Here is a 24,418-nt window from a genome sequence, read left to right on the forward strand (position 1 = left end):
ACATATACAAGTACATATGCATACTTACACTCATGCACATAATCACGTTTCATCAAACATATATTAACGTTGTTGCCCTAGGGTAAACTGGGTGTAACACATGGCACACTGACAAAGCTTAACCTATTGTGACTATAACAATCTACAAGGTTAATGTAGGTTGCTTCTCTTTCTCCCCCTCCATTTTTCTGCATTCTTTCGTATCTCAAGTTATCATTACGTATATGATTGTTGCATTTAAACAACTGTATTGTTGATAATAAAGGTAAATTATTGGTATTGTTCATTATCAATAGCGCTATTTCTATTGGTATTTGTATTGATCCATTTGTAGTGTAATAATGCTCATTGTTATTTCTGTATTATTTTTTATTTTTCGCTAACTGCTTATTTGCTATTACTTTTACCATCATATTTGTACATGTCATATTTGCTGATGTTGCTCTATTGTTGTTGTTGTTGTTGTTTGCTGTTGTTGTTTTTGTCTCTCTGTCTAATCCCCCTCTTGTCCCCACAATTTCCCCCTCTGTCTTCTTTTTTTTTCTCTTTCTATCCCCTCCTGCTCCGGCCCGGCTGCACTAAATGATAATATAAATACATTTAATAAAGTCAAATACAAATAAGGCAACAAGAGAAGTATCCTACACTTCTCTTTTGTAAAGTAAATCTGAACAGCCGACATGGGCATCTACATCAACTATATGATTTGCCTGAGAAGCTGGACAGGACATAAAAAAAAGAAAAAAAAAATAAAATAAAATAAAAAAAAAATGATAAGCGTCATCATTATTCACCAAAATAGACAGATATAAAATAAATAGTTGATAAATAATAATGTTTTAGGAACTCTGATTACTGATTACTATTATTATTAATGTATTATTATATATATATATATATATATTTTTTTTTTCTCTTTGTTTATTTAATTGATGTATTTGTAGATATTACTTTGTTTTTGTTGTTGTTTCTTTCTGTTTTTGGGGGGGGGGATGAGTGGTATGGGTGGGATATAAACAAAAATATTTTGACATTTAGGGCAGACAATAGATATATGATTGATGCGAATATGATGTAATGGATAGGAATGTCTGATGCTGGATGTCAATAAAAATAAAATGAAAAAAAAAAAAAAAAAAAGGAACTCACGTCAATCAATATTCCACCACTGATCCCCAAAACTGCGGGAGACATCTTCTTTCATAATCTTCTCCGCGGTTCAGAAAATGTTGACTTTGATTGGGGACGGCGTGGCTCGGTTGGGAGAGAGGTCCGTGCCAGCAACCTGAGGGTTCCTGGTTCGATCCCCGGCTTCCACCACCCGAGTCACGTCCGTTGTGTCCTTGGGCAGACACCTCACCCTTGCTCCTGATGGGTAGTGGTTAGCACCTTGCATGGCAGCTCCCGCCATCAATGTGTGAATGTGTGTGTGAATGGGTGAATGTGGAAATAGTGTCAAAGCGTTTTGAGAACTTTGAAGGTAGAAAAGCACTATACAAGTATACCGTATTTTCCGCACCATTAGCCGCACCTAAAAACCACAAATTTACTCAAAAGCTGACAGTGCGGCTTTTAACCCGGTGCGCTTTATATATGGATAAATATTAAGATTCATTTTCATAAAGTTTCGTTCTCGCAACTTCGGTAAACAGCCGCCATCTTTTTTCCCGGTAGAGCAGGAAGCGCTTCTTCTTCTACGCAAGCAACCGCCAAGGTAAGCACCCGCCCCCATAGAACAGGAAGCGCTTCTTCTTGTACTGTAAGCAACCACCCGCCCCCGGAAGAAGAAGAAGCGCGCGGTGCATGCTGGGATATGTGACGTTTCATTTCCATTTGTGTGTTTATGTAAAGACCCCAAAATGGCTCCTATTAAGTGTGTTGTCTGTCTAATTATAAATAATGCAGACGAGGCGTGTTAACTGAGTTCTCAACGTTTACTCACAGCGTGCTCATAACCACATTCTAACTCCCAGCATACAACAACGCTTCTCAGGGCTACCGCGCATGCTCGTAACTATCGTTGCATGCTGGGTAGTGTAGTTGTTATATTTGCTAGCTCATAACATCACATTAAGAGACACGCTTACGCGCTTAATTCAATACTCGCCGTCATTCCGGGTGGATTGACAAAAGACCTCCAGCCGCTAGATATTGGTGTCAACAGGGCATTCGAAGCTAGACTGCTAACTGCGTGGGAACAGTGGATGACGAAGAAGCGCGCGGTGCATGCTGGGATATGTGACGTTTCATTTCCATTTGTGTGTTTATGTAAAGACCCCAAAATGGCTCCTATTAAGTGTGTTGTCTGTCTAATTATAAATAATGCAGACGAGGCGTGTTAACTGAGTTCTCAACGTTTACTCACAGCGTGCTCATAACCACATTCTAACTGCCAGCATACAACGCTTCTCAGGGCTACCGCGCATGCTCGTAACTATCGTTGCATGCTTGGTAGTGTAGTTGTTATATTTGCTAGCTCATAACATCACATTAAGAGACAAGCTTACGCGCTTAATTCAATACTCGCCGTCATTCCGGGTGGATTGACAAAAGACCTCCAGCCGCTAGATATTGGTGTCAACAGGGCATTCGAAGCTAGACTGCTAACTGCGTGGGAACAATGGATGACAGAAGGCGAACACACCTTCACTAAGACAGGGAGGCAGCGCCAGACGACGCCAACATCTGCCAGTGGATCGTAAATGCCTGGGCAGATATTTCGGTCACAACTGTGGTCCGAGCTTTCCGGAAGGCAGGATTCACAGAACTGCTGGATAACAGTGACACTGACTCCGATGACTTCGACGAGACGGAACCGGCCATTTTGGATCTCACATTTGCCCAACTTTTCACTTCGGACACCGAAGACGAAGGATTTACGAATGAAGAATAACTTCAGAAAGTGAGCGCTATGTTTATTTTGTGTGTTGTGACATTAACGTTCGAGCAACATTATGTTGCTATTGCTCTGCACTATTTTGAATTTTACTATGTTTGTGATTGCACATTTGCGTACATTTTGGGAGTGAACAGAGTTGTTAGAACGCTGGTTTTTAATATATTATTAAAGTTTGACTGACCTATCTGACTGTTTTTTTGACATTCCCTTTAGTGCAGCGTAGGCGCGGCTTATAGTCCGGGGCGGCTTATAGGTGGACAAAGTTTTGAAATATGCCATTCATTGAAGGTGCGGCTAATAACCCGGGGCGGCTTATAGTGCGGAAAATACGGTAATCCTTTTACCATTTGATTGCACAGGATCCTTGAAATTGCCACGGAGGCGCCAGTACTGAGACGATTAGAATTGGAGCATGTTTACTTCCGGCTTCACGTCCGTAAACACTGTATTTGTATGTGAACGACCACATAAAAAGATCGGACTTGACGAAAAAAATACATCTGAATTGGACACCCAAGCCTGCAGTGCTGATGTGGTCTGGCTCCACCTTGCTAAGGTGACAGTGAAAACGTGGACTGGATTATAGAATAGCATAGAAAAGAATAGAAGGTACTTTATTGATCCCTGGGGGAAATTCAGCACCACAGTTCGCTCACAATAAACAATAAACACTAAGGTATTATTCACATGTGAATAATATAAATACAGTCAATTATACAGCATTATTCACATGTGAATAATATAAATACAGTCAATTATACAGCATTATTCACATGTGAATAATATAAAGCAGTGGCAGGCCGTGCGTTTCCCACCCAGGCCTTCAGTAATGTCCGACTTCAATGATTATCTCTCAAAATACCATCATTTATGTCACCACATGACCATTGCTGGAGAAATACTATACAGAAACACATTTACGCCCTACTGGCCATTGAATCATCGACAGTGTACAAATTATTATTAGTTATTTTTTGCCGCATTTAAAAAACAATTAACCCGCATTAGCAATTAAAACATATCTATTGTGGTACGGTCAAAACAAAAATAGCAAACAACTTATTAAAAGTGAAAAAATAAAATATTTCAACTCACAATTTATAGAACCTTTTCGACGCCTTATAAGCCAGTGGTACCCCTCGTCGTCGGCTTATTTGAGTGGAAATGGCGAGCATTTCCCCATTTCGTCGCCAGAACAGCTGAGTTAGCTTCCGGGGTTGGCCGACAAGATGTACGTTTCTCTTTAAATATCCTTCTTGAAAATGGCCTTGCAAATATATATCTGCCACCTAATCAACGTTTTGTTCTCCTTCTCTGCTATCCCGGTCTGGCTACGGCGCAACACTTCCTACTTCCTGCTAAATTGAAACTTGTGACTCACTTTGGAATGACAAGTAAGCATCCAATCACAGTCTCGTTAACATCAGGCTACCTAGATAGGCTACTGTCAACAACTTGTGATCTGATTGGCTATCGCAACTGTCTATTAACTCTATGTGTTCTCAAATTCATCCGCTAACGGTCCCGGTGAGTATCCAATCACAAGACGCGTAAATGTCACGTTCAACGTGAGGCGAGCTAGAAGGCCTTTACTGACAACAACTCGTGATCTGATTGGTTATCGCACTTATCTATCAACTATAAGTGCCCGTTCACTTACAGTGCACGGACGCCCACATTGCTGATTCTGAAGGCCCCTGGCAGATTTCATACAGCATAGCAACATAGGCTAGCTGAATTCTGATTGGATACAAACTCTGACCTAAAAACAACAGCACTGGAAGGAGCATAAAATGACATGAAGAGAATATGAATACTTTTAGATATTTAGGGAAAGTAAATGAAACAATAAGTTTAGCTTTAATTATGATCATGGCCTTGACGGCACATTACTGATTTTCAGTCTAGTACTGCGGTCGTTACTGATGGAAGGGGATTGGATTGGATAATAAGCGCTGACAAAGGCTCTTCAAATGATTTATAATCATTGTGAATAATGACAGGTCATGATATTATTTATTTAAACTCATATTCCTGCATATTTATATTGAATTTTTCAGCAATTTTTTGCAAAAAAAAAATCACAGCAAATTATTTAGGGGGGCTTGGGGGTACCGTACTTCTCAGCGCACCTGAGTGCATGTGTGCAATCAAAGGCGTCATTTAGCCACCTTCATCCGCAGCGATGGAGCACTTCTTCTTCCCCCTTTTCCTGGCCCCAGAGGCCTCCCCATGTCAGCGTAATTCCGCCCGTACGTAATCTCCTGTTTAATTCCCCATTCTCACCACATTCTACAGAGGCACTATAGAGAGCCTGCTGACCAACAGCATCTCTGTCTGGACTGGAGCCTGCAATGCCTCAGCCTGGAAGTCTCTCCAGAGAGTGGTGAGGACGGCGGAAAAGATCATCAGGACTCCTCTTCCTCCTAGCCAGGAGATCGCAAAAAGCCGCTGCCTGACCAGGGCTCAGAAAATCTGCAAAGACTCCTCCCACCCCCACCAAGGACTGTTTTCACTGCTGGACTCTCGAAAGAGGTTCCGCAGCTTCCGAAGCAGAACCTCCAGGTTCTGTAACAGCTTCTTCCCTCAAGCCGTAAGACTCTTGAAAAAAATAATTAAATTATCCCCTCAACTCCCCCCAAAATGGATTAACTCGCTGGAATAAAAAAGACAATATAACATACATCCATAAATGTGGATGCATGTGAAAAAGTGCAATATATTTATCTGTACAGTAATCTATTTATATATATTTATTTATTTTATATATATATTTATATATATTTATTTATTTATATATGCACCTTATTGCTTTTTTATCCTGCACTACCATGAGCTTATGTAACGAAATTTCGTTCTTACCTGTGTTGTAAAGTTCAAATTTGAATGACAATAAAAAGGAAGTCTAAGTCTAAGTCTAAATCTAATCCCCTCAATCCTCCACGATAAACACAAAGATGTCTGCTGGAAGGGCAGAAATAAAGTGTGGAAAAACGACTCCTACGACACGGCAGCCACGTGATCTTGTGGGTAACACATTAGTCGCATGCTAACACGCACTTTTAGTGATGGTTATTACAAGTGCAAACTAAAACCTCAGTAAATGCTGATAAGGACGCCGCTGACCGAGTCTGCAGCGTCACGTCGGATCGATCCCGCAAGGGCAAAGCTTGCTGCTTGGAGAGCGAGATGAAAATGTCCCACAGATGACTTCCCACCCGACTAGTCAGGAGAGAAGCAACCTTGTGCGTCTCGGGTTGCCGGCGGGCTTGCTGGCGTTCCCGCTGTCAGCCGCGTGAAAATGGAAGCGAATGCCACTTTATCTGCAGCTCTACGCCGGGAAACAACCTTGTTGTTGAACTGATGGTCTGCTGAAGAAGTTCTTAAGCTAACGTGTTGAGGATGTTCTTCAGGCTGACACGTTCTGTCACGACGTGGTTTTCGCAGCTTACTGCGGGGTTCGTTCTCCCAAAATGCAGACGGACCATTCCGGACAAAGCGTGCAGGTAAGAACATGATTTAATTCTCAAAAATCTAAGTAGTACAACAGAACGGGAGACAAGGCGAAGGCACAACGTGCTGATCGCACTTGGAGCTAAAGCAAATACTTAGCATAGACTATGGCAAGGAAAACTTACTAGCTGTGGCATTAACAAGCAAATCTTACGTGGACCAGGCATGAAGCGAACAATGACGCCAGGCCGACTGACTGGCAAAGACAAGCTTAAATAATGCCTCTGATTAGTGCTCGGGAAGCAGGTGAGTGGGCGAGCACTAATCAGAGACAGGTGAACACAATGAGTAACCAAAACAAACTCAGAGGTGCACAAACAAGAACTAAAGGAGTCCAAAACTAACAGAAAATACAAAACATGATGCGGACCGCGGATCATGACACGTTCAGGACATACTTCAAACTGATGTGTTCAGGATGTTCTTCAAGCTAACATGTTCAGGACGTTCTTAAAGCTAAGTGTATAAGACGTTCTTCAAGCTAAGTGTATAAGACGTTCTTCAAGCTAATGCATTCAGGATGTTCTTCAAGCTAACATGTTCAGGACGTTCTTAAAGCTAAGTGTACAAGACGTTCTTCAAGCTAATGCATTCAGGATGTTCTTCAGGCTAACACGTTCAGGACGTTCTTCAAGCTAATGTGTTCAGGACGTTTTTTCAGGTCAACGCGTTCAGGACGTACTTAAGGCTAACATATTTAAAACCTTCCTCAAGCGAACATGTTCAGAATGTTCATGACTTTCTTCAGGCCAACACGTTCAAAACGTTGTTAAAGCTAACAGGTTCGAGTTTATTTTCCAGTCTAAGGCGATCAGTCCGTGTCATATTCAGAACGTTCTGTAAGCTAACGTTTTCAAGACATTGAAGCTATGGGTTCAAGATGTTCACGCTAACGTGTCCAAGATGTTCTTTAATCTAACATGTTCAAGGCATTCAAGATGTTCTTCAAGCTTTTCCTGAAGCTTTTAAATGTGCAGTTACAAAACCCAAAACCAGTGAATTTGTGCAAATGGTAAATACAAACAGAATACAATGATTTGCAAATCATTTTCAACTTATATTCAATTGAATGGACTGCAAAGACAACATATTTAATGTTCGAACTGAAAAATATTTTTTTTGTGTGCAAATAATCATTAACTTAGAATTTAATGGCAGCAACATGTTGCAAAAAAATTGTCACTGGGGCATTTTTATCACTGTGTTTCATGGCCTTTCCTTTTAACAACACTCAGTAAACAGATGTGTAAGTTACCCATGCCTTGGGCACTAATACACGCCCATACCATCACAGATGCTGGCTTTTGAACTTTGTGCCTTTAACAGTCCGGATGGTTCTTTACCTCTTTGGTCCAGATGACACAACGTCCACAGTTTCTAAAAACAAGTTGAAATGTGGACTCGTCAGACCACAGAACACTTTTCCACTTTGCATCAGTCCATCTTGGATGAGCTCGGGCCCAGCGAAGCCTGCGGCGTTTCTGGGTGTTGTTGATAAATGGCTTTCGCTTTGCATAGTAGAGTTTAAACTTGCACTTACAGATGTAGCCACCAACTGTAGTTACTGACAGTGGTTTTCTGAAGTGTTCCTGAGCCCATGTGGTGATATCTTTTACACACCGATGTCGCCTTTTGATGCAGTACCACCTGAGGGATCGAATGTCACGGGCATTCAATGTTACGTGCAGTGATTTTTCCAGATTCTCTGAACCTTTTGATGATATTACGGACCGTAGATGGTGAAATCCCTAAATTATTTGCAATAGCTGGTTGAGAAATGTTGTTCTTAAACTGTTTGACAAATTTCCCACGCATTTGTTGACAAAGTGGTGACCCTCGCCCCATCCTTGTTTGTGAATGACTGAGCATTTCATGGAAGCTGCTTTTAAAGTTAAAGTTAAAAGTTAAAGTACCAATGATTGTCACACACACACTAGGTGTGGCGAGATTATTCTCTGCATTTGACCCATCACCCTTGATCACCCCCTGGGAGGTGAGGGGAGCAGTGGGCAGCAGCGGTGGCCGCGCCCGGGAATCATTTTGGTGATTTAACCCCCAATTCCAACCCTTGATGCTGAGTGCCAAGCAGGGAGGTAATGGGTCCCATTTTTATAGTCTTTGGTATGACTCGGCCGGGGTTTGAACTCACAACCTACCGATCTCAGGGCGGACACTCTAACCACTAGGCCACTGAGTAGGTAGGTATACCTGTTCCCAATTAGCCTGTTCACCTGTGAGATGTTCCAAATAAGTGTTTGATGAGCATTCCTCAACTTTCTCAGTCTTCTTTGTCACTTAACCAGCTTTTTTGAAACATGTTGCAGGCATCAAATTCCAAATGAGCTAATATTTGCAAAAAATAACGTTTCTCAGTTCGAACATTAAGTATCTTGTCTTTGCAGTCATATAATTTAATATAGGTTGAAAAGGATTTGCAAATTATTGTATTCTGTTTTTATTTACGATGTACACAACGTGCCAACTTCACTGGTTTTGGGTTTTGTAGAATCATCTTCAAACAAATTCGATAATCGGTTTGGTTTTGGATTACCCACCAAGTCTTTTTGCTGTTCTTTGTATCTCTAGTGGACAACGGCCAAAACAAAAAAAACTCCGCTTCTTTCTCGGCTTTCTTTATCGATAAGCAAACAGCGTGGAGGACGCTCCTTCCACTGAGGAACCAGATCCACGCCGGCCAAAGAACTTCCGCTTCTCTTCTTTCACTCGCATGTGAGAATCCGACACCGCTGGAACAGCAAGGGCCCGTCCAGCGGGGCGGTAAGCGGTTAGCGGGCAGTAGGGCCCGGAGGGCGGGGAGCGCCATGAAGCTATAGAGGAGATGGCACACTGTCAGGTTTTTTAAAGTTGGGGAGCAAAGTCAGAGGAGAAAAGAGCTGCTTTAGACGAGGAAGAAGAAACTCCCCTCATGTGAGGAAGAAGCTGCATAATTCATGTTCAGCTCCTTTTAGAACGACGCCCGCTTGACTGTACCGATGTGTGTGTCGTACTGTATTCTTTTAGTTAGTTGTGGCATTTTCTCTCAGCCTTCAATGTTTGTGTGTGTGTGTGTGTGTGTGTGTGTGTATGTTCACCTTGCTCTGCTCTTCACCCCCACTCTCCCTGACTGCACTCTACAAGGCCATTAGAGCTCCCTGAGGTCTGCCCAGGCTGCTCCACTCTGTGTCGGCTTTCATGTGTCAGCGATGGGGCTCCGATGTGTGTGTTCACAGCTCTGTAGTGTATCCCGCCACCGTGTGTGTGTGTGTGTGTGTGTGTGTGGGACTGAAACTGCATGTATGGGGCTTGTGAGCTTTCATGCTTGTGCTTTTATTATCACAATGCGGACAATGACATTTGTTTCCATGTGTGTGTGTGTGTGTGTGTGTGTGTGTGCGCGTGTGTGTGTGAGAGACAAAGAGAGAATGAGAGATCCAAAGGGTCACATGACTCTGAAACATACTAGCTAGGTCAGGGTAGGGCTGGGCGATATGGACGAAAAAGTATATCTCGATATATAGTTTTACTAGGGATGTCCGATAATGGCTTTTTGGTAACAATTAGAGATGCTACCTCAGTAGAAGCATTTAAGTCCCATCTTAAAACTCATTTGTATACTCTAGCCTTTAAATAGCCCCCCTGTTAGACCAGTTGATCTGCCGTTTCTTTTCTTTTCTCCTCTGCTCCCCTTTTCCTTGAGGGGGGGGGGGCACAGGTCCGGTGGCCATGGATGAAGTGCTGGCTGTCCAGAGTCGGGACCCGGGGTGGACCGCTCGCCTGTGCATCGGCTGGGAACATCTCTACGCTGCTGACCCGTCTCCGCTCGGGATGGTGTCCTGCTGGCCCCACTATGGACTGGACTCTTACTATTATGTTGGATCCACTATGGACTGGACTCTCACAATATTATGTCAGACCCACTCGACATCCATTGCTTTCGGTCTCCCCTAGAGGGGGGGGGTTACCCACATATGCGGTCCTCTCCAAGGTTTCTCATAGTCATTCACATCGACGTCCCACTGGGGTGAGTTTTTCCTTGCCCGTATGTGGGCTTTGTACCGAGGATGTCGTTGTGGCTTGTGCAGCCCTTTGAGACACTTGTGATTTAGGGCTATATAAATAAAGATTGATTGATGATTGATTGATATCCGATATCCCGATATTGTCCAACTCAATAATTACCGATACCGATATCAACCGATACTGATATCAACCGATACCGATATATACAGTCGTGGAATCAACACATTATTGTGCCTAATTTGGACAACCAGGTATGGTGAAGATAAGGTCCTTTTAAAAAATAAAAAAAAAATAAAAAAAAATAAGATAAATAAATTAAAAACATTTTCTTGAATGAAAAGAAAGTAAAACAATATAAAAACAGTTACATAGAAACTAGTAATTAATGAAAATGAGTAAAATTAACTGTTAAAAGCCTACTGAAATGCAATTTTCTTATTTAAACGGGGATAGCAGGTCCATTCTATGTGTCATACTTGATCATTTCGCTATATTGCCATATTTTTGCTGAAAGGATTTAGTAGAGAACATCGACGATAAAGTTCGCTGATAAAAAAGCCTTGCCTGTACCGGAAGTAGCAGACGAGGAGCGTGACGTCACAGGTTGTGGAGCTCCTCACATCTGCATATTGTTTACAATCATGGCCACCAGCAGCGAGAGCGATTCGGACCGAGAAAGCGACAATTTCCCCATTAATTTGAGCGAGGATGAAAGATTCGTAGATGAGAAAAGTGAGAGTGAAGGACTAGAGGGCAGTGGGAGCGATTCAGATAGGGAAGATGCTGTGAGAGGCGGGTGGGGCCTGATATTCAGCTGGGAATGACTAAAACAGTAAATAAACACAAGACTTATATATACTCTATTAGCCACAACACAACCAGGCTTATATTTAATATGCCACAAATTAATCCCGCATAACAAACACCTCCCCCCTCCCGTCCATATAACCCGCCAATACAACTCAAACACCTGCACAACACACTCAATCCCACAGCCCAAAGTACCGTTCACCTCCCCAAAGTTCATACAGCACATATATTTCCCCAAAGTCCCCAAAGTTACGTACGTGACATGCACATAAAAAACAATTGAAACGCATCGGCAATTAAAACATATCTTATGTGGTACTGTCAAAATAAAAATAGCAAATAACATACTAAAAGTGAAAAAATAAAATATCTGAACTCACAATTTATAGAACCTTTTCGACGCCGTATAAGCCAGTGGTACCCCTCGTCGTCGGCTTATTTGAGTGGAAATGGCGAGCATTTCCCCATTTCGTCGCCAGAACAGCTGAGCTAGCTTCTGGGGTTGGCCGACAAGATGTACGTTTCTCTTTAAATATCCTTCTTGAAAATGGCCTTGCAAATATATATCTGCCACCTAATCAACGTTTTGTTCTCCTTCTCTGCTATCTCGGTCTGGCTACGGCGCAACACTTCCCGCTTCCTGCTGAATTGAAACTTGTGAATGGATACTCACTTTGGAATGACAAGTGAGTATCCAATCACAGTCTCGTTAACATCAGGCTACTTAGATAGGCTATTGTCAACAACTTGTGATTTGATTGGCTATCGTAACTGTCTCTCAACTCTATGTGTTCTCAAATTCATACGCTTAACGGTCCCGGTGAGTATCCAATCACAAGACGCGTAAATGTCACGTTCAACGTGAGGCCAGCTAGATGGCCTTACTGACAACAAATGGGGACGGCGTGGCGCAGTTGAGGGTTCCTGGTTCAATCCCCACCTTCTACCAACCTCGTCACGTCCGTTGTGTCCTTGACCAAGACACTTCGCCCTTGCTCCTGATGGGTGGTGGTTAGGGCCTTGCTTGGCAGCTCCCGCCATCAGTGTGTGAATGTGCGTGTGAATGGGTGAATGTGGAAATAGTGTCAAAGCGCTTTGAGTACCTTGAAGGTAGAAAAGTGCTATACAAGTATAACCCATTTACCATAACAACTCGTGATCTGATTGGCTATCGCAATTGTCTATCAACTGTATGTCCCCGTTCACTTACAGTGCACAGACGCCCAAATTGTTGATTCTGCATAAGCTGGATGAATTCTGATTGGATATAAACTAAAACTAAAAACAACAGCACTGGAACAAGCATAATATGACATGAAGAGAATATGAATACTTTTAGGTATTTAGGGAAAGTAAATAAAAAAATTATTGTATCTTTAATTATGATCATGATTTCTGGTTATGTTAGGCCAGCAAAGAAGGCCTTGCTGGCCCCGACGGCACATCACTGCTCTGTGTAGAAGGGGCCTCAGACACATGACTCTGCAGCACACCAGTCTCCTCACGACATGTCTTAACAGCAAGTGAGCTTAAATGACCAGAATTGCTATATAAAGCATTCACAAATGTCACAAAAGCTACATCACAATTACAAATACACTGAAACTTAATACACCACTGTCTAATATTTTTATATAATAGGAAAATAAACAAATAAACCTCGGGAAGTCCTGTGGGGAGTGCTGAGAGAGTATGGGGTATCGGACTGTCTGATTGTGGCGGTCCGCTCCCTGTATGATCAGTGTCAGAGCTTGGTCCGCATTGCCGGCAGTAAGTCGGACCTGTTTCCAATGAGGGTTGGACTTCGCCAAGGCTGCCCTTCGTCACCGATTCTGTTCATAACTTTTATGGACAGAATTTCTAGGCGCAGTCAGGGCGTTGAGGGGATCCCGTTTGGTGGCTGCAGGATTAGGTCTCTGCTTTTTGCAGATGATGCGGTCCTGATTAGAGATGTCCGATAATATCGGACAATAAATGCTTTAAAATGCAATATCGGAAATTATCGGTATCGGTTTCAACCTCCCGATATTTCGGGAGACTCCCGAATTTCATTGCCCCACCCGAACAACATTATTGGGGGCGTGCCTTAAAGGCACTGCCTTTAGCGTCCTCTACAACCTGTCGTCACGTCAGGTTTTCCTCCATACAAACGGCGTGCCCAGTCACATTATATATGCGGCTTTAATACACACATAAGTGAATGCAATGCATACTTGATCAACAGCCATACAGGTCACACTGAGGGTGGCCGTATAAACAACTTTAACACTGTTACAAATATGCTCCACACTGTGAACCCACACCAAACAAGAATGACAAACCCATTTCGGGAGAACATCCGCACCGTAACACAACAGAACAAATACCCAGAACCCCTTGCAGCACTAACTCTTCCGGGACGCTACAATATACACCCCCGCTACCACCAAACCCCGCCCACCTCAAACACCCCACAACCCCCCAACCCACCTGAACCCCAAGTATGCTCTAGTATACTCTGGACTGAAGCTGTGTGCCTTCAGTGTTTTTGTAGCTGTTGTTTTGAGGCATGTTTAAAAAAAAATAATGCACTATGTGAAAGTCAAAGTATAGTATTTCCCATAGTTGTGGAGGGTATCAGGATTATCTCAGGGAGAGCATGTCCCAAATTCTAAGCTGCTGTTTTGAGGCATGTTAAAAAAAATAATGCACTTTGTGACTTCAATAAAAAATATGGTAGTGCCATGTTGGCATTTGGCAACTGGAATTGAAGTTGTTCTGTTATTTTGGAAAACCTTGTTTTTGATTGATTGATTGAAACTTGTATTAGTAGATTGCACAATACAGTACATATTCCGTACAATTGACCACTAAATTGTCATGATCCGTTACCCGGATCATGACATGATTTATGTTGGTTATGTTTCTGCTTTAGTCTGTTTCCTGGGTGCACACTCTTTCCCTGTTTACTGCTGGTTTCCATGGGCACTGATTCTCCTCACCTGTCTTAGTTTTGGCAATTAGTGTTTTCACCAGGTGTTTTGGCTAATCACTCCCCTTTATAGTTTCCTGTCACCCAGCAGTAAGTGCTGGGTCAATGTTTGCTTTATGCAACATTTACGTTCTCCCTGGTTTTCTGCTCGTTGTAGTAAGTTTGTGCACGCTCGCATTCCTTGTTTATCACCCTTGGTGACATTTTGGTTTTTGTTTAGCTCCACGCTTGCGAGCGTCCTCTGTTTTGTAATTTTGATCCTGCCTTAAAATAATTAAATATATTTCATCTTACCTCCACGATACTCCTGCTTGTCTTCTGCCTTGGAAGGAACACGACAATCTCAACCATGCGCCCAAGACGTAACATAAATGGTAACACCCGAATAAGTTTTTCAACTAGTTTAAGTCGGGGTCCACGTTAATCAATTCATGGTAAAGTTACATTGTTTTAATGCATCCAGCGGGGCATCACAACAAAATTAGGCATAATAATGTGTTAATTCCACGACTGTATATATCGGTATCGGTTGATATCGGAATCGGTAATTAAGAGTTGGACAGTATCGGAATATCGGATATAGGCAAAAAAGCCATTATCGGACATCTCTAGTCCTGATGGCTTCATTTGGCCATGATCTTCAGCTCTCATTGGGTCTTGTTCACGAGTGAGGGAAGAGTGGATCGTGAGATCGACAGGCGGATCGGCAGAGGTGTGGACTCGAGTCACATGACTTGGACTCGAGTCAGACTCGAGTCATGAATTTGATGACTTTAGACTCGACTTGACAAAATGTAAAAATACTTGCAACTCGACTTAGACTTTAACATCAATGACTTGTGACTTCACTTGGACTTGAGCCTTTTGAATTGACATGACTTGACATGACTTGCTACTTTCCCCAAAACCCAAAGATGAAAAAGTTATTCGGGAGCGCTCCGTATTTTTCATCGTGTACTTGTCTATCAGCGTTGCGTGTGTCAGCTGGTGTGGTCTCAGTACAACAGCCAATCAAATTAGATCTACTTTGTTTTCATCACACAGCATTCATCCAATCAAATTGCAGGACAACCAACGAAGAAGACATGTCCAAACCACACGCCAGTGAACAAAAAATGATACCTAAAATAATTTTGTTTGGGTATAAAAATTACGAGGTGGTCAACACAAAACGGTTTGCAGTATGCAACACATGCGGTTCGAAAATTACTGATGGAGAGGCAACAACTTCCAACTTCGTCCGGCATTTGAAGTTGCACAAAAAACGGTAAGTTTTGAATGTAAGATAACGTTTATTGGCTAAGTAATGTGACTTGTATTTGCTGTGTAGTTAAATCAGTGAGGCTGTAAACTCACTGCTAACGTTATAACGTTATTGCAAACACGGGAATCTGTTGCAGTTCACTACCTTATTCATACTTTTTGTTCAGTGATTTTTTTCAAGCAGGGTTACGTTAGTCAATATATCACACGCAACGTTGGACGGCGGTCAGCAGCACCGCGTATTTTAGCCACCTAAAAAAAGACAAAAATAGTAAAATAAAGGTCAGTTAAAATGTATACTATATTATGAATATGTGTACCGTTTTAGCTAGCTTTCTGACATACTGTTGGTTGTTTACCTCAGTGGTCCCCAACCACCGGGCCGCGGCCCGGTACTGGTCCGTGGATCGATTGGTATCGGGCCGCACAAGAAATCTTTTTTTTTTTTTTCTTTTTTTGATTAAATCAACATAAAAAACACAAGATACACTTACAAGTAGTGCACCAACCCAAAACAACTCTCTCCCCCCTTTTGTTCTGGGCATTGAACATGCCCAGAACATTCACTGTTCCGAGTGGCCATGAGACTCTTGGCAGTGCCTGCCTCCAGTGCTCCAGTGGAGCGAGTTTTCAGCCATGGTGGCATCATACTACGCCCCCATCGTGCACAAATGACTGACAGACTCTTGGCTAATTTGGTCTTTTGCAAATGCAATGCAGCATAGGGCCCTGACATATAAAAAGTACAACTTTTTTGTTATGTTCACGTATATGTCATGTTTTTTCAATGTTAACACTTTTGTACAAATAAGTACATTTGCACTTTATTTTTCAATGTGTTTGTTCTGTAAAGGAATGAGTTAATGTTTAAAATGACTGGTTAATAGTGCTATTATAAAGTGCAATGTCAGCACAATTTTCTTTCCTGCAATTTAAAATGCACTTGTTTTAATAAATAAATACAGCATTTGAAAAGCATACACAATCTGTGTTAATATATTAGTCTGTGGTTAAAAGGACTTGAAAGGACTCGAAACTCAAAATGCAGGACTTAGGACTTGACTTGAGACTTTCCAGTCTTGACTTTGGACTTGACTCGGGGCTTGCCTGTCTTGACTCGGGACTTGACTCGGACTTGAGGGCAAAGACTTGAGACTTACTTGTGACTTGCAAAACAATGACTTGGTCCCACCTCTGCGGATCGGTGCGGCGTCTTCAGTAATGCGGACGCTGTATCGATCCATTGTGGTGAAGAAGGAGTTGAGCCAGAAGGCAAAGCTCTCAATTTACCGGTCGATCTACGTTCCCATCCTCACCTATGGTCATGAGCTTTGGGTTATGACCGAAAGGACAAAATCACGGGTACAAGCGGCCGAAATGAGTTTCCTCCGCCGGGTGGCGGGTCTCTCCCTTAGAGATAGGGTGAGAAGCTCTGCCATCCGGGAGGAACTCAAAGTAAAGCCGCTGCTCCTCCACATGGAGAGGATCCAGATGAGGTGGTTCGGGCATCTGGTCAGGATACCACCCGAACGCCTCCCTAGGGAGGTGTTTCGGACACATCCGACCGGTAGGGGGCCACGGGGAAGACTCAGGACAAGTTGGGAAGACTATGTCTCCCGGCTGGCCTGGGAACGCCTCGGGATCCCCCGGGAAGAGCTGGACGAAGTGGCTGGGGAGAGGGAAGTCTGGGCTTCCCTGCTTAGGCTGCTGCCCCCGCGACCCGACCTCTGATAAGCGGAAGAAGATGGGTGGATGGATGGATGGAAAATAAACAATGAATTAAAACAGTACAGAAAAATAAAACAAAGTTTTGGGAGCAACAGAAACATCCCTGTATGAAATAAACAGGAAGTAATGTGGCAGCATTACGACGCATGGCTCTGCTGCACACCTGTCTAAAATGGAGGGAAAACTTCAATGAAGCGCAGCAGCCACTGTGTGTGTGAGTGAGAAGTGCTGCTGAACACTACACTAGCAAAACGTTTGCTAAAACACTCAAACTCTGAGCAAAACAAGTGCACATATCAGCAACATTAGCAGCACTAGAGTACATTATAACCTCGTTTCACAGTTTACTTGTTATATTCTCTTAGAGCAGAGAAAACACTCACCTCCTCACGGCATGTCTTAACAGCAAATGAGGACGCAGATAGACTACCGGAAGAAGATAGGATTTCAAAATAAAGGTACTACCAACTACTACGTTTAAACCAGTGTTTTTTAAGCATGCCGTGGGAGATTATGTGATTTCACCTAAATGGGTTAAAAATATTTTTCACAAACCGGTAATTATAATCCGCAAATAATGTGCCATAGCTAATTGCTTTTTAAATGTCGGAAACATGGTTTGTCGTGATCACAATATGCAGACGACAGCGGTTAGCAGCGTGCAGGTAAAAAGGTATCTAATGCTTAAACCAAAAATAAACAAAAGGTGGTGCCCCTAAGAAAAGGCATTGAAGGTTAGGGAAGGCTACGCAGAATGAAACTAAAACTGAACTGGCTACAGAGTAAACAAAAACAGAATGCTGGACGACAGCAAAGACTTACTGTGGAGCAAAGACGGCGTCCACAAAGTACATCTGAACATGACATGACAATCAACAATGTCCCCACAAAGAAGGATAAAAACAACTGAAATATTCTTGATTGCTAAAACAAAGTAGATGTAGGAAATATCGCTCTAAGGAAGACATGAAACTGCTACAGGAAAATATTAAAAAAAGAGAAAAAAGCCACCAAAATAGGAGCGCAAGACAAGAACTAAAACACTACACACAGGAAAACAGCAAACAACTAAAAATAAGTCAGAGCGTGATGTGACAGGTTGTGACAGTACACCTACGTTGAGACAAGATCTGTATTGATGCATGGTTGGTTATGGTTTAAAGCAGGGATGCCCACACTTTTTCTGCAGGCGAGCTACTTTTCAATTGACCAAGTCGAGGGGATCTACCTCATTCATATATACAATTTATATTCATTTATTTATGAAAGAGACATTTTTGTTTACAAGTTAAAGGTGTTTAATGATAATACAAGCATGTTTAACACATATAGATGCCTTTCTTTCATGAAGACAGTAGTGCTGATAACGTCCACATTTTCAAATGGAGGAGAAAAAAATTCCTCTCTGTCCAGTACCACATGAAAGTGGTTGGTTTTTGGCATCTTATTTGTCCAGCTTCCATACACTTTACAAGAAAAACATTGGCGGAAAACTCCGTAGCTTGCTCGCTTGTGCAGGCCAGCTTTCTGAGACTCTTATTTTGTTAGCGCAGGCAGCATGAAGCAGCGCTTTTATTGTGAAGGTAAGAAATGTGCAGTCGGTCTTTAGAGTTTTGACGGCAGGTACGGCGCGAGAGTCTGTTAAAATAAAAAGTGTTTCTCGCCATCCTGTCGGTCATTTTTTTTCTTAATAATGATCTCACAGCAGCCAGCGTCATCTCACAAGACCCTCGGGTGCTGTGAATGTCAATCAAATGACGTCTTGGTGAAGATTGATGATGGCTCATTTTTAGGTCTATTTTTTAAATGCCTGGCTGGCGATCGACTGACACACCCTCCGCGATCAACTGAGTTTCGTTTTTTAATGATTTCTGCTAGTGGTGTGCCTCTGGATTTTTTCAACGCAAAAAATGTGCCTTGGCTTAAAAAAAGGTTGAAAAACACCGGTTTAAATGACAATAAAGTTTTTATTACTATCATTATATTGTGATAACACATGCTGATGACCTGTGTCCTGCAAAAAAACCGAACGCGTCCTATAGCTAGCTACATCCCATCCCTCGCTACGTCATACTTGCCAACCCTCCCGGATTTTCCGGGAGACTCCCGAAATTCAGCGCCTCTCCCGAAAACCTCACGGGACAAATTTCAGGCGGAGCTGGAGGCCACGCCCCCTCCAGCTCCATGTGGACCTGAGTCCGCTTTCCCACAATATAAACAGCGTGCCTGCCCAATCACGTTATAACTGTAGAATGATCGAGGACGAGTTCTTGGTTTCTTATGTGGGTTTATTGTTAGGCAGTTTCATCCCAGCGCGGAAACAACACACAACAACAGCAGTCACGTTTTCGTCTACCGTAAAGCAGTTTGTCTGCCGTAAACAGCAATGTTGTGACACTCTTAAACAGGACAATACTGCCATTTACTGTACATGCATATGTGACAATAACATCTACGGCTTTTAGAGAGTGCAGTGCACAACTGCGCACACAACAAGGAGACGAAGCAGAAGAACGAGGAAGATACAGCCGTGGCGACGCTGACGACGAGTAAGATGAAGAAATACGCTTGTAAGTTCCAAGCCGCAGCTGCGATTGGACCTGGATAGCCTCCGGGAAGAAGTAGTGGACTACCAAGTGCTTGGCAGTGAAGATCTTCCTCAGGAGGCAAAGATTGACCGGTTTTGGGCCATGCTAGGGAGAGATGGAAGATTCCAGACTCTAGTGCATTTGATGAAAGCACTTTTGTGCGTGCCACACAGCAATGCATCATCAGAGAGGGTGTTCAGCATGGTTGGAAAAATAGTGACAAAGAATAGAACAAGGATGGACAATTCAACAATGAGTAGATGAGTGTTATGTATGTGTATTTGTGTAAATAAATGAACACTGAAATTCAAGTATATATATATATATATATATATATATATATATATATATATATATATATATATATATATATATATATATACATACATATATATATATATATATATATATATATATATATATATATATATATATTTATAGCTAGATTTCACTGAAAGTCAAGTATTTCTTTTATATATATATATATATATATACATATATATATATATATATTTATTTATAGCTAGATTTCACTGAAAGTCAAGTATTTCTTTTATATATATATATATATATATATATATATATATATATATATATATATATATATATATATATATATATATACGATTGTAGCTGAGATAGGCTCCAGCGCCCCCCGCGACCCCAAAGGGAATAAGCGGTAGAAAATGGATGGATGGATATATATGAAATACTTGACTTGGTGAATTCTAGCTGTAAATATACTCCTCCCCTCTTAACCACGCCCCCAACCTCCCGAAATCGAAGGTCTCAAGGTTGGCAAGTATGCGCTACGTCTATAAAAGAATGAATTTATAACTCTTAAAGCCTGACTTGCAAATGCCAGTAAGTGTTCAAATGTCAGAGCTTTGACTTTCACGTTCTTATTGTCCTTTACCACGCATTCCCCGCGAGTCGTGTCAACACCCCGGGATCAAATATTCATACGGCTCCACTCTCTTCGGGAATGTCGGCCCGCCCTCGGGTTTGAAATATGTCATCTGGAGGGTTTATGCGATTCAGCGGGATTACGATCCAAATGCTTTGATTAGGTTGCGTCTTTCACTCCTCGTGGATTATGTGATGTTTATCACAGCCGCCTTCTCACCTGCGCAACATTCCCACCTGCTTCCACGCTGGGATGGGAGCAGCCGGGGTCATGGGAGAACACACCGGGTGAAGGTGCTGCGCCCGAGAGAATCCACTTAAGTCCAGCAGAAAACAAGCAGCTTTTTCGATTCCCGCTAATTACGGAACGCTTAAACATTCCACGCATGACTCTCCCGCCGCGCGCTCCCGTCGAGCCGCGCTCCTCCTCGGGCCCTCGGATGAGGCTCGTCAATTAGAGTCCACGCCGAAAGAGCGGCATGTTAATTTGCGGTAAAATATTCCTACTCCGCCGCTAATTAGGTGCTAGCCGTAGCCGGAAAATGTGTGCAGCTTCGCCGTCCCCTGGTGTCACTTGGCCAGCCGGACCGGCTGCCGTGGCCGGGAATTATTTTTAATTAACCCGTACCGCCTTCTGAAACTAATGAGCGTGCTTGAAATGGACCTGACATGTTTCTGAAGAAAGTACGTTTCCAAACGTAGCGCCGCAGACCGTACAGCAGAAAGGAATACATTAAAAAAGGAATGAAGGGAGGAAAACAATCATGCATACACAAAAGTGTCAAGTAGTGAAACCGACTTTGCTGCATGTTTTACTTCTTGTTTTGCAATGCTTCACTTTTCGGTACTTTTCTTTTTATTTTATTTTTTTAATTATTTTTTTTCAGTACTTTTCTAAATAAAGGGGACCACAAAAAATTGCATTATTGGCTTTATTTTTTTTTTTAAATCTTAGGGTACATTAAACATATGTTTCTTATTGCAAGTTTGTCCTTAAATAAAATAGTGAACATACTAGACAACTTGTCTTTTAGTAGTAAGTAAACAAACAAAGGCTCCTAATTTAGCTGCTGACATATGCAGTAACATATTGTGTCATTTATCATTCTATTATTTTGTCAACATTATTAAGGACAAGTGGTAGAAAATGAATTATTAATCTACTTGTTCATTTACTGTTAATATCTGCTTACTTGCTCTTTCAACATGTATTATCTACACTTCTGTTAAAATGTAATAATCACCTATTCTTCTGTTGTTTATTTTGTATTTCTATAGTGTTTTGTATGTTGTACAGGATTGCTTATTATTTTTATTGGATAGTAGTCTGTTTATTTCAATTGTTAGTTTTTTCTTTATTACCTGTTGTGTAATTTATTTTTACCCCATATTTGTTCCCACTACCGCACCTTAAATCTCGTTATATGCAAATATAATGACAATAAACTCCATTCTATTCTATTCTATGTTTGGGTGTTTTACATTAGTTTTGGATGAATATGATTCATTAGTATCGCGGTACTATACTAATACCGGTATATCGTACAACCCTAAGAGTGTTGTGTGAAGACCGAGGACTCACATCCAAAGCAGATAACAGTTCTTTATCATACACTAATATATCATTTCCTACATTTTATATAAAACACAAATGTTGACATGTATGTACTTTGACCCTGGAACAGATTATGTTAGGATTAGAGACGCAAACAGACAGAGTACTTTAGGTGCCAATAAAAACTACTACTTTCCACACTCTAATCAAGCCTGCAGTGTTAATTTCCTTGGATAATAATTTTCGTATATAAGATGCATCCACTAAATTTTAGAATAAAAACATATTTTTTCATATATTAGCCACACCGGACTATAAGCCGCAGATATACAGGTAAAAGCCAGTAAATTAGAATATTTTGAAAAACTTGATTTATTTCAGTAATTGCATTTAAAAGGTGTAACTTGTACATTATATGTATTCATTGCACACAGACTGATGCATGCAAATGTTTATTTCATTTAATTTTGATGATTTGAAGTGGCAACAAATGAAAATCCAAAATTCCGTGTGTCACAAAATTAGAATATTACTTAAGGCTAATACAAAAAAGGGATTTTTAGAAATGTTGGCCAACTGAAAAGTATGAAAATGAAAAATATGAGCATGTACAATACTCAATACTTGGTTGGAGCTCCTTTTGCCTGAATTACTGCGTTAATGCGGCGTGGCATGGAGTCGATGAGTTTCTGGCACTGCTCAGGTGTTATGAGAGCCCAGGTTGCTCTGATAGTGGCCTTCAACTCTTCTGCGTTTTTGGGTCTGGCATTCTGCATCTTCCTTTTCACAATACCCCACAGATTTTCTATGGGGCTAAGGTCAGGGGAGTTGGCGGGCCAATTTAGAACAGAAATACCATGGTCCGTAAACCAGGCACGGGTAGATTTTGCGCTGTGTGCAGGCGCCAAGTCCTGTTGGAACTTGAAATCTCCATCTCCATAGAGCAGGTCAGCAGCAGGAAGCATGAAGTGCTCTAAAACTTGCTGGTAGACGGCTGCGTTGACCCTGGATCTCAGGAAACAGAGTGGACCGACACCAGCAGATGACATGGCACCCCAAACCATCACTGATGGTGGAGACTTTACACTAGACTTCAGGCAACGTGGATCCTGTGCCTCTCCTGTCTTCCTCCAGACTCTGGGACCTCGATTTCCAAAGGAAATGCAAAATTTGCATGGTTGGGTGATGGTTTGGGGTGCCATGTCATCTGCTTACACCTGTTGAATGCAATTACTGAAATAAATCAAGTTTTTCAAAATATTCTAATTTACTGGCTTTTACCTGTATACGTTGTGAATTTAGTTATTTTTACAAAAAAATATTTTGTAAATGTTTACCTTCATTTTTTCCAAAAGATCATTCAGCACAGGGAATGTGATTTATCAAGACTGAAACTACAGGCGCTATTTGGTGTTTTTATTCACCACGTTTAAAAGTTACAGGCGAACTGACACAGGTACACAACATATGGCTGAGAAAAGAGGAGATCATATTTGGACTGTCACAAATAAAATAATGTTGGACATAGGAATTCAGCAATATCTTTTTATAATTTTATAGATGCTGGATCACTTAACGGAATGTTTAAAACAAACTGAATTGATGCATTTTGGTGAGGACCTGGGCTGATGTTCCAAAAGTAAATTAACCAGACGATAAATGAAAATAAAGTCAGTAAGTTTTCCGGCTTCGATAATCGCCATGTTTAAGCGTTGTTACGGGTTGCAAGAGTGGTCACTTTTTTGCATCGGTTTCAGCTGCTCCGGGCATTTGTATTACAAATAAACGGTAGTAATAATAACCGCTGTAAAACTATCGTATTTTCTGGACTATAGAGCTCACGGGTATATAAGCCGCACCCATTAAATTTTAGGAAAAAAAAAATATTTGTCCATATATTAGCCACACCAGGCTATACGCCACACATATACACATTGCAAAATGCCCATTTACATACTTTCATTGTTTCCAAACGGTGTCTGTAGCACGGCAGTAAAACGGCTGATCAAACAAAACAGAAGTCATCGTCATGGACCCACTAGCTGCGGAAGCTAGTTCCCCAATCCGCTAAACAGACTCAATAACTCTACCGTGACGTTTTGGGAAATTTAATGAGGAATTTGCAAAACTGAAACAATAAAAAAATAATGTAGTTTTTAATAAAT

The sequence above is a fragment of the Nerophis lumbriciformis genome, linkage group LG39 (genome assembly GCF_033978685.3).
Source record: "Nerophis lumbriciformis linkage group LG39, RoL_Nlum_v2.1, whole genome shotgun sequence".
NCBI lineage: Eukaryota > Metazoa > Chordata > Actinopteri > Syngnathiformes > Syngnathidae > Nerophis > Nerophis lumbriciformis.